This window comes from Sarcophilus harrisii, chromosome 2 (assembly GCF_902635505.1).
Source record: "Sarcophilus harrisii chromosome 2, mSarHar1.11, whole genome shotgun sequence".
In the NCBI taxonomy this organism is placed as follows: Eukaryota; Metazoa; Chordata; class Mammalia; order Dasyuromorphia; family Dasyuridae; genus Sarcophilus; species Sarcophilus harrisii.
The window spans coordinates 448,132,101-448,144,650 of NC_045427.1; the positions used below are offsets into that span (position 1 = coordinate 448,132,101).

The following is a 12,550-nucleotide window of genomic DNA, read 5'->3' on the forward strand; positions in this document are numbered from 1 at the left end:
TGGCTCTGACATTGGATAATCTAACATCCTATGTTCTAACAAGTCATTTCCACTCTGAATTGTGTCCTGAGATTCTTTCTGTCTAGTTTTGGCATTCTAAGGTCCCTTCTTCTAGTCCTGATATTCCATATGTGGTATTTCATCAATCTATGTACACTTAGATTCTACAGTTCTAAAGAGGAAGAGAACAATGCTTACATGAGATGAAAAGATCTACCTAGCCCATGGTCCACTGCTCACTATAACTTTTCTAGGAAACTAAAGAAGAAATATCTTGACCTTAGGCAAGTCACTTAAACTCACTGCATCTTACTTTTCTTATCTATAAAAAGTAGGGTAAGGCAACTGGAGTAGTTGATCTTTAAGGTCCCTTCTGGCTCTGATACATCAATTACAAGATAATACAGTACAATAGAAAGAACACTAGACTTGCTATTGAGAGATAAATTGTATGACCTCAGGAAAATCATCATCTACTCTCAATCAGTTTCATCTGTGAAAAAAAGATGGCTCACCACATGATGTTATGAGGATGAAGCTAGGATAGAGTAATTTCAAAACAAAATTAAAACACAACAGAAAAACAGAAGAAAAATATCAGAAAGATAAAAGAGGCTTCTAGACATTTTATTGATCTGAAGTTCTGACTGTACTCAATGTGACAGAATCATTTACAAGTTGCTGAATAACATTTAAAGAGCTCAAAAAAGTGTTTAAAATAACCACCCAGGAGTAGCTAGATAGTAAAGTACATAGAGCACCAGCCCTGAAGTCAGGAGGACCCGAGTTCAAATCTGACTTCAGACACTTAACACTTACTAGCTGTGCGACCCTAGGCAAGTCACTTAATCCCAATTGCCTCAGCAAAAAATAAATAAATGAATGAATAAATGAATAAATAAATAAATGAATGAAGTAACCACTCAAACAATGTGCTTCCTCTATTCTGCAATATAGCTGATATATCGCAGATGTAGGTAAGTATTTTAGGGCAAAAAAAATTGGTCTAATTTTCTGGAAACCAGGACTGCGTGGCAAGATTGTAAGAATTTAGATTTTGTTTTCTGTGAGAGCTGTTTGGGTAAATGCAGTATTCCTATACAAACACCTGGGAATTGTTAAGTATAATTGAAATGCATCTGGTGCTGATTGCATCTGTCGAGTAGGGAATTAGGGGCTAAGTGTGTCGTTATGTTTTCTTCTATGTTTTCTCCACTCTTCCCTTTCCTGCCAATGGGCTTTTGTGAATAGATTCTATGAGGTGTTCACACAGAAGAGAAGTCCTATCATTTATGGGAATGAGAGCTGATGGACAGAGGGAAGAGGGACGTAAGAGGTTTATAGGGTATGCCTATTTACATAAACTGACCCCAAACCAGAGGATTTCAGAGATATGACCTCAGTACACACAAGGCCTAATGGGAAGGGCCTGGACTTCATCAATTTATCCAGTAGAAGGCAACATATTACTAATGCCCTAGAGACATAAAAATGATATCTTAAAAGAATTTAGAGTTATTAAAGGTGATTGAGTGCAACCTCTTAACATTTGACAAGTAGTCATCCAGCCTTTAATTCAGCATTTCCAGTGATTAGGAATTTACTACCTTAAAAAAAAGTATTTTTAAAAGCTCAAATTGTCTTTTTTTTTTTTTTTTAAATACTGAGATACAATGCAAGTCTGTAAATTTCCAAGGAATATTTTTCATTCTATTATATGAAATTACAAATGAGTCTAATCCTCTCCCACAAAATAGAGATATTTGAAATAAATTATCTTATTGTTCTCTCCTTCTACTCATCACCCCCGCTTCCCACCCCAAAGTCTGTTCTTTAGGATAAGTATCCTCAGTTGCATAATCTGATTATTATAACATAGTTTGGGATCTTAGCATCATGGTTTTCCTCCTATGGATCCAGTATACCTTGTCAAAGTCTCTCTTAAAATGTTACTCTTAAAATGTTAATATAACTAGCATGGACATAAAAATGAGAAAGAATGGAAACTTATAGAGGGAGAAGCAGCCAAGCATCAAGTTGCAAGAGGACATATAATACTGCAATATTCATAATAAAGAGAAATCACCACTCATACCACTTTTCTGAAGGAAAGCAGCCAGAACTCGTCATTCAGACTGATAATAGATATTAAGTCTAAGACACAGGTAGTAGTCTGAAAACCAGACTAAGGAAATGTTTTTGCTTATCATATTTCATAATTGTCAACACAAAGACCAAAAACTTCCATACAGATTCAAGGTTAGGAGGAAAAGAGAATTCCCAGCTCCTGAACTCTAGTTTTCATCATTTTTTTGCTCAGTACTTTTCCTTACAATCCTTTGAGCACTACCAAATGCTCCAAAAGAATTCAAGTCTGTTGAAAAGTCCTTGAAACACTAGATATAAAAACCATCTTGGCTCAAACCAACTCCCATGTTTTATCCTATTCTTGGAGGCAAGTAACCAAAACAACTAGGGAGAAGGAAACCCCAAGTAAGCTTCAGGTGGACAATGAAAGAACAAAGCAGGAGGAGGAAAGGAACAAGAATCAGGCAGCCTTTTCCCTATAAAATGTGTAAATGTAGATTTAAATGTACAGGCTATGTTAGATAAAATGTAATTGTATAAGAGGAATAAAAGAAAAACTAGGTTTTAAAATAAGACAGTAAAATCACTGCTCAAAATGAAAAGCAAAGAATGTCCAATGATAATAAACATTCCCTGTCACCATAAAATGTACCTGGTCAGGGACAGAGCTCTGCCAATAAATTGTCCCTTAAAGGCTGAAGTAGCCAACATCAGAGAAGAATGAAATGAATTTGTTTTTTGGTTCACCCGGCAAGGGAGAGACCAGAAATAAAGAGTTCCCAGAGAAAGAAGAAATAATAAGAAATGCTCTCATCTAAAACTGGAGTATTCTGAAAGGGAGCAGGTGTACTGGAAAGAGTCAGAAGACTTGGACTTGAATCCCTGTTGTTGCTGGGTCATTTTCTTAACATAGGCTGCAGTTTCCTCATCTATAAAATGGAAGGCACGAATAGAGTTCTGTTCAGTTATAACAATAATAAAAATTATTACAGAAAAATCAGCCAGAACTGGAAGGCACTTTGGAGATCTTCTATAGTCTAATAACTTCATTTTACAAATGAGGATTCTGAGAACTAGATGGAGGAAACTACGAGCAAATCAAAAAACAAGCAGGCAAAAAACAAGTAAGTAGGAAAGCCAAGAGACAAGTCTGGCTCCACAGTCTCTAGATACAATGCCACCACCACCACCACCACCACCACCACAGGGTACTAGTATTCCTCTCTCAGCACAGTTGGGACAAAGGGACTTTGCCAATGGAATGACAAAACTAATGTTTCTTATTTATGCAGATCTAGTGTAATTCATCTATTCAAGATTATGGACTATCTCCCACTACTGCCAATACTTTGAAGGAAAGTTCAAATTCTGGGTGAGGCTGAAAGCCCTCCATAGTTTGAGCTACATTCACTTTCATCACCCTCTCTACATCAAACAATTGTTCCCTGCCTCCCAAACAGGTCCTCAAATCCTCTGGTCTTCAGGCCTCTCTTGCAAGATGTTTTACCTACTGAATTCCTAACAAATGCCCTAAAGCACTCTTGGAATCCTGCATATGCCCCTCTTTGTCCTGGGCGAGGAGAGTCCTTGAACATGAATATTGACTCAGAGCTCTTTTAAGGCTATAAGTAGCAGAGTACTATTGTTTGAAAAACTTGAACAGAGAAATCCCCAAAGGACAATGGAGGGGACACTTGATTAGCATGAACAGAATAAAAAAAAAAAAAAAATGTCATCAAAGAAAAAAATGACCAGAAAAGAGATTGGCCAGTCATGGAATAACCCATCAGGTGACAGCCCCATCTCCTGGTGGTGAGCCAGTGAGGATGCGTAGACAAGTCACACCAACAATGAGCACAGATGGGTTATAATAAATATTAACGAGGAGAATAACCACATTGATGAGATCACAGATCCTTTTCAGTTTTGGAAAATACTGATATTTTGTTATGAATCTGCTAATACACCAAAAGTACAAATATTAACAATTTATATCAAGAGAGAAATTAGAAATTCTCTGCAAGTACTACTGAGAGATAGGCAAACAGGAAAGGACATGAGAATTGAAGTTGGACTGGATTGAAGGTCTGCCTGATTCTTAATGCGTATATGACTTTGGGCAAATTATTTCTTCTCTCTAGGTCTCCAATCTCAGAGCTAAAAATGAAGCTAGAACACAGAATTTTAACCCTTTTTTATCTCTCTAGAAGTATGATGATGACTATGAATTCATTCTCCAAATGTTTTTAAATAATTCAAGGAAATATTAAATTTCATCCAAGTTCATGAATCTCAGGTTAAGAAGCCCTTATTTTAAGAGTCTCCACATATAAATTCTTTTATATAGGCTAAGTGATTAAAAACTCATACTTTGTTATTCTGATTTATAGGCCATATCCTAAATATCCTAAAATAAAAAGTTTGAAATGAAAAAAATATTAGTACACATTAAAAAAAAAATACTAGTTACAGATGAGTATGATGTTATTAATTACATTGGCCATGAAATTACACATTAACAACAAAGTTCATGGTATATTGAAAAAAACATTAAATTCAGAATGAGAGAACAAGTTCAAATCTCGCTTCTGTCACTTGGTATCTATAACCTTGGGCAAGGTACTTTCACATTCTCTGGGCCTGTTTCTTTAACCATAAAATGAGAAAGTTAGACTAGGAATCCTTTCTAGCTTTAAATCTATGGCATAATTTTTGTGTGTGTGACACACAGAATTAACAGATAAGCCTCTCAAAGATATTTATGGTTTTATACAAAGATTCTGAAGTGTACTTGTGATTTTCAAAAACTACCTACACCAGGGAATAGGACTACAGATGCCTATTTGTTACCAGACAGACAGTATGATATAATGGAAAGATTTCAAGACTGAGATTCAGGAGAACTGAGCTAAACATTGGCTCAAATATTTCTTAGCATGACAGAGCAGAAAGAATACCAAGATGGGGGTCACTCTTGCTTTCTCTTGACATTGCATATAGTTATCCCCTACTTAATCAAGTAGCCAGTCCCTATTTCTTTTTTAAAAAATTATTTCTTGATATCTTTTATTCTAGTTCTTTAGTTATATAACATGTTACTGCATATTCATATCCACCAGATTCTCTGCCATTGTCCTCTGGATGACTGTCATTTTCACTTCCTTGGAGTCAATACTGTGTTATGATACAGTCATAGAACATGTTATTTTTATTATTTTACAATGATCCTTACTCTTCATTGCTCATTAACCTCGCTAAATTTGGTAAAACATTTTGGATTTCTTCGGTTAAATTTCTGTAACATAAATAAGACATCTTTGGTCTCATGGAGTTTACAACTTGCCACATACAATAAGAATAATATTACATAAGAATGCCACATACAAATAACCTAAATACAAAATTCAGTATGAGAAACAGAGAATAAAAATATTCATGAGAGTGGAAATGTAATTGAAGACGGTAAAAGAATTTCTAGTGAGGAAAATCTGAGAAGTTTTTAAGAAGGAAATATCACTTGAACTTGGTAGTAAAGATTGGAAGTGGAAATGAGGACAAGAAAAGAGCATGTCATAACAATCAGGACAAATAAAGGTACAGAAGTGAGAAAAGTGAAGGATATTTCTTCTAGTTCAGTAAGAAAATAAAGTATGGGAGAGAGCTATGTAAAAATAAGTATTTTACTTTACCACATATAGGAAGAAAAAGCATACAATGGCAAAACGACTGGCATTTGAGTCAGGAATTAAGTTCAAATTCGGTTTCTTCCACTTATTAGTGGTATGACATGGATCAAGTCACAACCTGTCTGGGTCTCAATTCCCTCCTCTGTTAAATGAAATAACTGGCCTAGACTCTGAGGACCCTTCCAACTCTAAATCTCCAGTCACTGTGACCTATATCTGGCCACTGAACCTAGATGCTCTGGAGGAGAAGGTGAGACTGGTGACCTTGCCCAGCCTCCCTCACTTAAATCCAATTCACTTGATGTCATGGCATCACCTCCCTGATGTCACGGTCCTCTCTGAGAATGAAGGGCAAATAACAATGAAACACCAGATTATCTAATTACAAATATCTAAATATATCCCATTACTAATCTACATAGCTTATTTCTTGCACAGATATGACCACAGATTCTTTAAACACCCAGTAGGGTGTCAGGTTATGTAGAAGGCAGCCTGGTTGTATATGGGACTGGGTGGGAATAAGCATATTGTCTACTATGTACTAGGCACTGTGCCAAGTACTTTATAAATCATATTTGATGGTCACAACAACCCCAATTTGTTGGTGCTATTGTGAAACTTATTTTACAGTAGAAGAAACTGAGACAAACAGTGGTTAAGTGACTTGTTCAGTGTCTAAGTCCAGATTTAATCGGGACTTCTTGGCTTATCAAAAAGTTGGACTTTCTGAACTACAAAAATTCACAAAAACTGTCGAGGTATAAAAAAAAGTTGCTCAGCAATCTGTTACTTAAAATTTCATTACATTCCCACACCTAAAGCAATAATTTATCTGCTGCCGTCCAGGCCATTCTCTCTCTCTTTTCAAACAGCTAAGTAACTGGCATAAAGCCTGTCTTAATTTTTTTTTTTAAATAATAGCTTTTTATTTTCAAAATACATTCAAAAATAATTTTCAACATTCACACTTGTGTTCCAAATTTTTGTCCATCCCTTCCTCCCACCACCTTCCCCTACACAAGTAATCCAATATATGTTAAAACATGTGCAATCCTCTATACATATTTCCACAATTATCATGCACAAGAAAAATACCAAAAAAGGGAAAGTGGGAAAGAATTCACAACCCAAGCAAACAACAACAAAAAAGGTAAAAATACTATGTTGTGATCCATACTTAGTCCCCACAATCCACTATCTGGATGTAGATGGTTTTCTTCATCATAAGACCATTGGAATTGGCTTGAATCACCTCACTGTTGAAAAGAGCCACATGCAGCTGAGTTAATCACTACACAATTTTGTTACTGTGTACAATGCTCTCTTGGTTCTTTTCACTTCACTTAGTTATCAATTCATGTGAGTCTTTTCAAGTTTTTCTGAAATCAGCCGCTTGTCATTCCAGAACATTCATATATCATAATTTATTCAGCCTTTTTCCATCTGATGGGCATCCACTCAGTTTCCAGTTTCTTGCCACAACAAAAAGGGCTGCCACAAACATTTTTGTACATGTGGGTGCCTTTCCCTCCTTTATGATCTCTTTGGGATACAGGCCCAGTAGAAACACTGCTAGATCAAAGGACGGGTAGTTTGTTACTGTCTTACTTATTCTTGATCCCAATTCTATATTGTTTTATGCCTGGAAATCATCTGTTCTCTGACCTTCTAAGGGTCACCCTGTCAAACCCCAACACTAGATTACTGCAATGATTCCTCTCATGTCCCTTTTCATTGTTGTTAGTCACAATAATGCTCATTTGATCCACTAATGTTTGTTATCCAATCTCAACCCAAAGCTCACTGTACTAAGATAATCTTTTAGTTTCTCCCTATGTGAGTTCCCATCCCACTCTTCTCTTCATAAGCTTTCCATATCTACCCATCCCATCACCACCATCTCAACTGAGCTGCTTTTATCTCTTATGGGAAAACAGATCATTGTCATGACCCTATTAACTAGAAGATCAAACATAAAATCCTGGTTGGTACTTATACCAAACATAAAATCCTGGTCCTTTACAATCTAGACTCTGCTTAACTTTCCAATTTTCTTACACTTTATTCCCTTCTATGATTCAAGTATACTAATCTCTTAGCTGTCCCTCATACACGATATTCCCAAATCTGTGCATTTAACTGAAATGCTCTCTCTACTTACTCACCTTGGCCACTGACTTGCTGACCTCTTTTAAGACTGAGCTCAAATTCTAATTTTTCAGGCTTTTCCTTCCCCTTTCATCTCTTTCACCCTAAAACTTTGATTTACATATAGACAGTCCATTAGAACGTGAGCTTTGGGACCCATTTTTGCCTTTTTTTTGTATTTCCTGTGTTTAGCACAGCGCCTGCACCTCTATGAAATCTGGGTAGGTGTTATACCTCCCTTCTCCCTATTAGAATATAAAACCCTTTGACTACAGAACTATGTCATTTTGGTCTTTTATCTCCCCAACATCTACAGTAGTGTGTGGCATATATTGAGAACTTAATAAATGCCTAAAGATTGATTAACTACATGGAGGGATTATCCAACACTGATAAAATTACAAAAGTATTGAAATGAAATACAATTTCACTTGGAAGGAGTCTTAGAAATCACATAAATTAAGCCTCTCATTTTAATAATTGAGGAAACCAAGGCACAGAAAGATTAGATAACTTACTGAAGTCACAAAATCTTAGACCTAGAGTCAGGTCCTCTGACTCCCAATTCTACCACACTATGCTGTTAATATAAACATGCTGTTTGAAGACAATTTCTTTCTACATGAGTTAAAATGGCATTTTGTAGAACACCATGTGGCAAGAATATAGTCTATATAATGTTTTAGGCCAGGAAGCAAAGAGGAATCCAAACACAATTTAAAACTATTGGCCCAATACACATAGGGATGATTAACTATCTGGAAGATTGTTTGAGAAGCCAAGAACCCTTCCTCACTTGTACAGGTAACAAGTTAAAGCTTAACTCTTAAATGACCAAGAAAAGTACAATATTCATTATGATGCTAATTTACCCGCACAATATAAGCACACAAAGACCACACAATTACTTAAGCCTGAATGTTATTTTATACTTATTTTCTACACATTATGTATACACACATACTCCTTTGCTAGGGTCCTTAATGGTATTTCACTGCATATTAGATTCTAGGGTTTTGGTAGTTTGTCCTACTCACAAGTCCTAGGCTTACTATCACCTCCCCCTTTCTAATACTGTATCCCACACAAGTGTAATAAACCATGTTAATATTTCATACCACTGTGAAATGTGCTGGAGTATCAATTCAACATCTGCTGTCTTTAGGGTCCTGGAGTCCCGCAGAGACACTTTCAATTTGTAATTGAGTTCTATACTGAATTAATCAGCAGTTTATCTTTTTTACTAAAATAACGTCTTCCCCACTAACCTGGATTTACATTAACAATTTATGCCAAATTACCTGCCAAGACAAAACTTATATGATTCTAAGCTACCATCCAATAATGTTCCTTCTTATATTTCATTCCCAGTATTCCTCTAAGCTTCAGACATAGAAAAGCGTAACTACATCGTTGTACACCACAAACTCCAAGTCAGATAACAGTCTTAAATCTGCAATTTAGTTAATGATTCCGGGGGTTAACTTCAGGGCTCCTCTTTTAACTTCCTCTATAGTAGTGATAACTATCCTTTATTAAGTAAGCTGTGATGAAAATTTTGTAAAATAGATTTGCAGTGACAGAATGACCTTTCTGCTTCTCTATTTCTGTTAAAGCTTTTGTCCTTGCAATTTTTAACCTCTATATTAATTCATCTTTTTCAAACCATTACATGCTCCAGATAGTGACAAGAACAATAGGAAAAGCAATTTAGGTAAAGGAAGGGATCTTATTTGCTTTAAATTATGCACTTTTTTAGACCAAATTAGCAATGGCAATTAAACAGTTATAAGTAAGACAAAGGATGATTAGTTAAGAAAGAAGCCCCTCCCCCACCTTTGACCACATGGCCCAAAATAAATAAGGATAAAAAGGGAAGTAGTCAAATTGGTGGGGGGATCTTTACATCAAATTTCTGATAAAAACTTGGTATCAAAATTATATAAACAATTAATATATATATATATATAAAACCAAAAGTCACTGCCCAACAGATAAGTGGTCAAAGGATGTGAACAAACTTTCTCAAAGGAAGGACTGCAAGCTATTAACCAATCGAAAGAATATTCTACATTATTAAGAATAAGATCAAATAAAATCAAATCTTGAGATTTCACTAGAACTTTTAATTCAGAGATTGTAGGCTAGGCTTATGAATGAAAGAGATGAATGAGATGAACAAAAGTCCCACACACTAAATTATCTGTAACAGCACTTTTTATGATAAAGAATTAGAAACAACATAGATTTCCTTGATTAGGAAATGGTTTTAAAAAACAAAACAAAATTGGAATTCATAATCATAATATTATTATGGTGCTAGAAGAAGTGACAAGTGGTAAATACAGAGAAACACAGTCAATTCTACGAATTGATGCAGAATGAAGTTAAATAAAGCCAAGAGAACAATATTCAATAACTACAATATAAGCAGAAAGAACTATCACAGAAAAAAAATTCAGAATATTGCAAAATTATAAATAACTTTGGCTTGAAAAATGGGATGTAACAAGATACTTTTACATCTTTGCAGAGGTGAGAGGTCCACAAGTGTTAAACATATCACACACATGTTTTCAGACTCAAATCAGTCTTGCTGATTTCCCCACTCCCTCATTTTTTTCCTTTCTTTCTTTCTTTCTTTAAATATTATTTGTTACATAAGAAGGCTCTCTTGAGTGAGGGAGGTCAGGAATCTCAGGAGAAATTATGGTAATTTTAAAAAAAGACATTAAACATATTTTTAAAAAGGAATATAATATATAACTATATTATAGAGTAAACATTAGAGATGGAAGGAAATTGGAAATGAGCTACCACAACATTTTACAGGTGAAGTAACTGAGAGGTTAAAATAGCTTGACCAAGGTGTCATAGTAGTGGCAAAACTGGGACTTTAATATATTATCTCTGACTCCCAGTCCAATGCTCTTTCTACTATATTTATGGTCATGTTTCCCAACTGCAAAATTATGTGGAATTTCACCTAAGATCCTCATCCTCCTAACTCCAATCCTTGAATATGTACCTATGTTATCTGACTTGGAGTTTGTGGTGTACAACAACGTAGTTACGCTTTTCTATGTCTGAGGCTTAGAGGAATACTGGGAATGAAATATAAGAAGGAACATTATTGGATGGTAGCTTAGAATCATATAAGTTTTGTCTTGGCAGGTAATTTGGCATAAATTGTTAATGTAAATCCAGGTTAGTGGGGAAGACGTTATTTTAGTAAAAAAGATGAATATGTACCCTAACCCTAACCTATTTGACTTCCTGACACTGAAAAGCAGAGAAAAACATTTCTCAACACCCACTTATTAGGAAAATTCAACTTCTGACTCAACAAAAGAGATTATCTCAACAGCAGTTCAATTCTCTATTCACACAGAAATTACTTTTTTGGAGAGATAGCTATTAGAGAAAAGCCATGAAATATTCACCTACATGGTGTATTTCCCCCATGTTCTACTGTTATTAGAAACATACGAACTGGAACCATTTGTATTAGTTTGTATTAGAAACATACAAACTGCTCCAGAGAAATGCATCAAAAATAATTACTTGTCATATATTTATCTACTGAATAAGAAAATGACTTTTTGGTATGTTTTTACAAACAGTTGCATAATTAATTTCCACTGTAACCTGAAAAATATTTCAATACTATGTTCCATGATTATAATGCTATAATAAGCGAACAGTAGACACCTGAATAAGTTGGTTGAATATAAGGAAACAAAATTCTATTATATAACAGAGTATGGAAACAAATTTTGAAGGAAAAATTTCTTAAAAAGAAAGAAAACCAAATTTCCCAAAGGTAATAACTATACAAGTTAGCCATCTGTGGGCACTGAATTGTGATCTTATAAATTTAAGATCTTTAGAAAATTAAGAACTTCAAAGGTAACACAGGATATTTCCATAGATGATTAGATCAAAGCTTCTTAAACTGGGTAACGATCTCATGGAGGTTTCATGACTGAATGTGGGGGTCATAAAAATATATTTGAAAACTGCTTGGACAAAAAGGGATCATCAGTGGAAAAAGTTTAAGAATCCCTGGATTAAATGACCTCTAATTCCTTCTAACAAAAACATCCCAAGTTTCAAGGTCTAAAATTCTATGAATTTTTCAGATTTTAATATTTTTATTTAAGGTTCCTTCAGTTCTAATGTTTTTAGCTCTTATACTCCATGTTCTCAGGTTCCTTTCAGTTGTGACATTCTATAGTTCTAATTTTAATTTCCAGAATTCCCAAGGCCCTGCTCTACCACAGAGTCCACAATCAGCCCTTTCTACTCACTGGTAATTTTATTAAAAAGTAACTCTCCATCTAACCTATTCTACTTCCTGACACTGAAAAGCAGAGAAAAACATTTCTCAATACCCACTTATTAGGAAAATTCAACTTCTGATTCAACAAAAGAGATTATCTCAACAGCAGTTGGATTTAAGAGACTCTGTTTTAGAACTCTTCTTCCCAGAAAAGTCTGAGATACCATACTACCTTTTTTATCTTCAGGTGAACATCAAAACAAGCGATGTGGATATTTATACTATGGGATATGAAAATATAGACAGGAGAGCTAAAGGGAAAAACTAAACTCAATAAGCCCTT

The 12,550-nt window shown here is 35.0% G+C and overlaps 1 protein-coding gene across 1 annotated transcript in view; it reads right to left on the reverse strand.

Annotated features, from left to right (window-relative positions):
• PSMB7 (proteasome 20S subunit beta 7) overlaps window positions 1–12,550 on the reverse strand; it is an 80,919-nt gene that overhangs the window by 11,399 nt on the left and 56,970 nt on the right. The gene's annotated exons all lie outside the window — the stretch shown is intronic.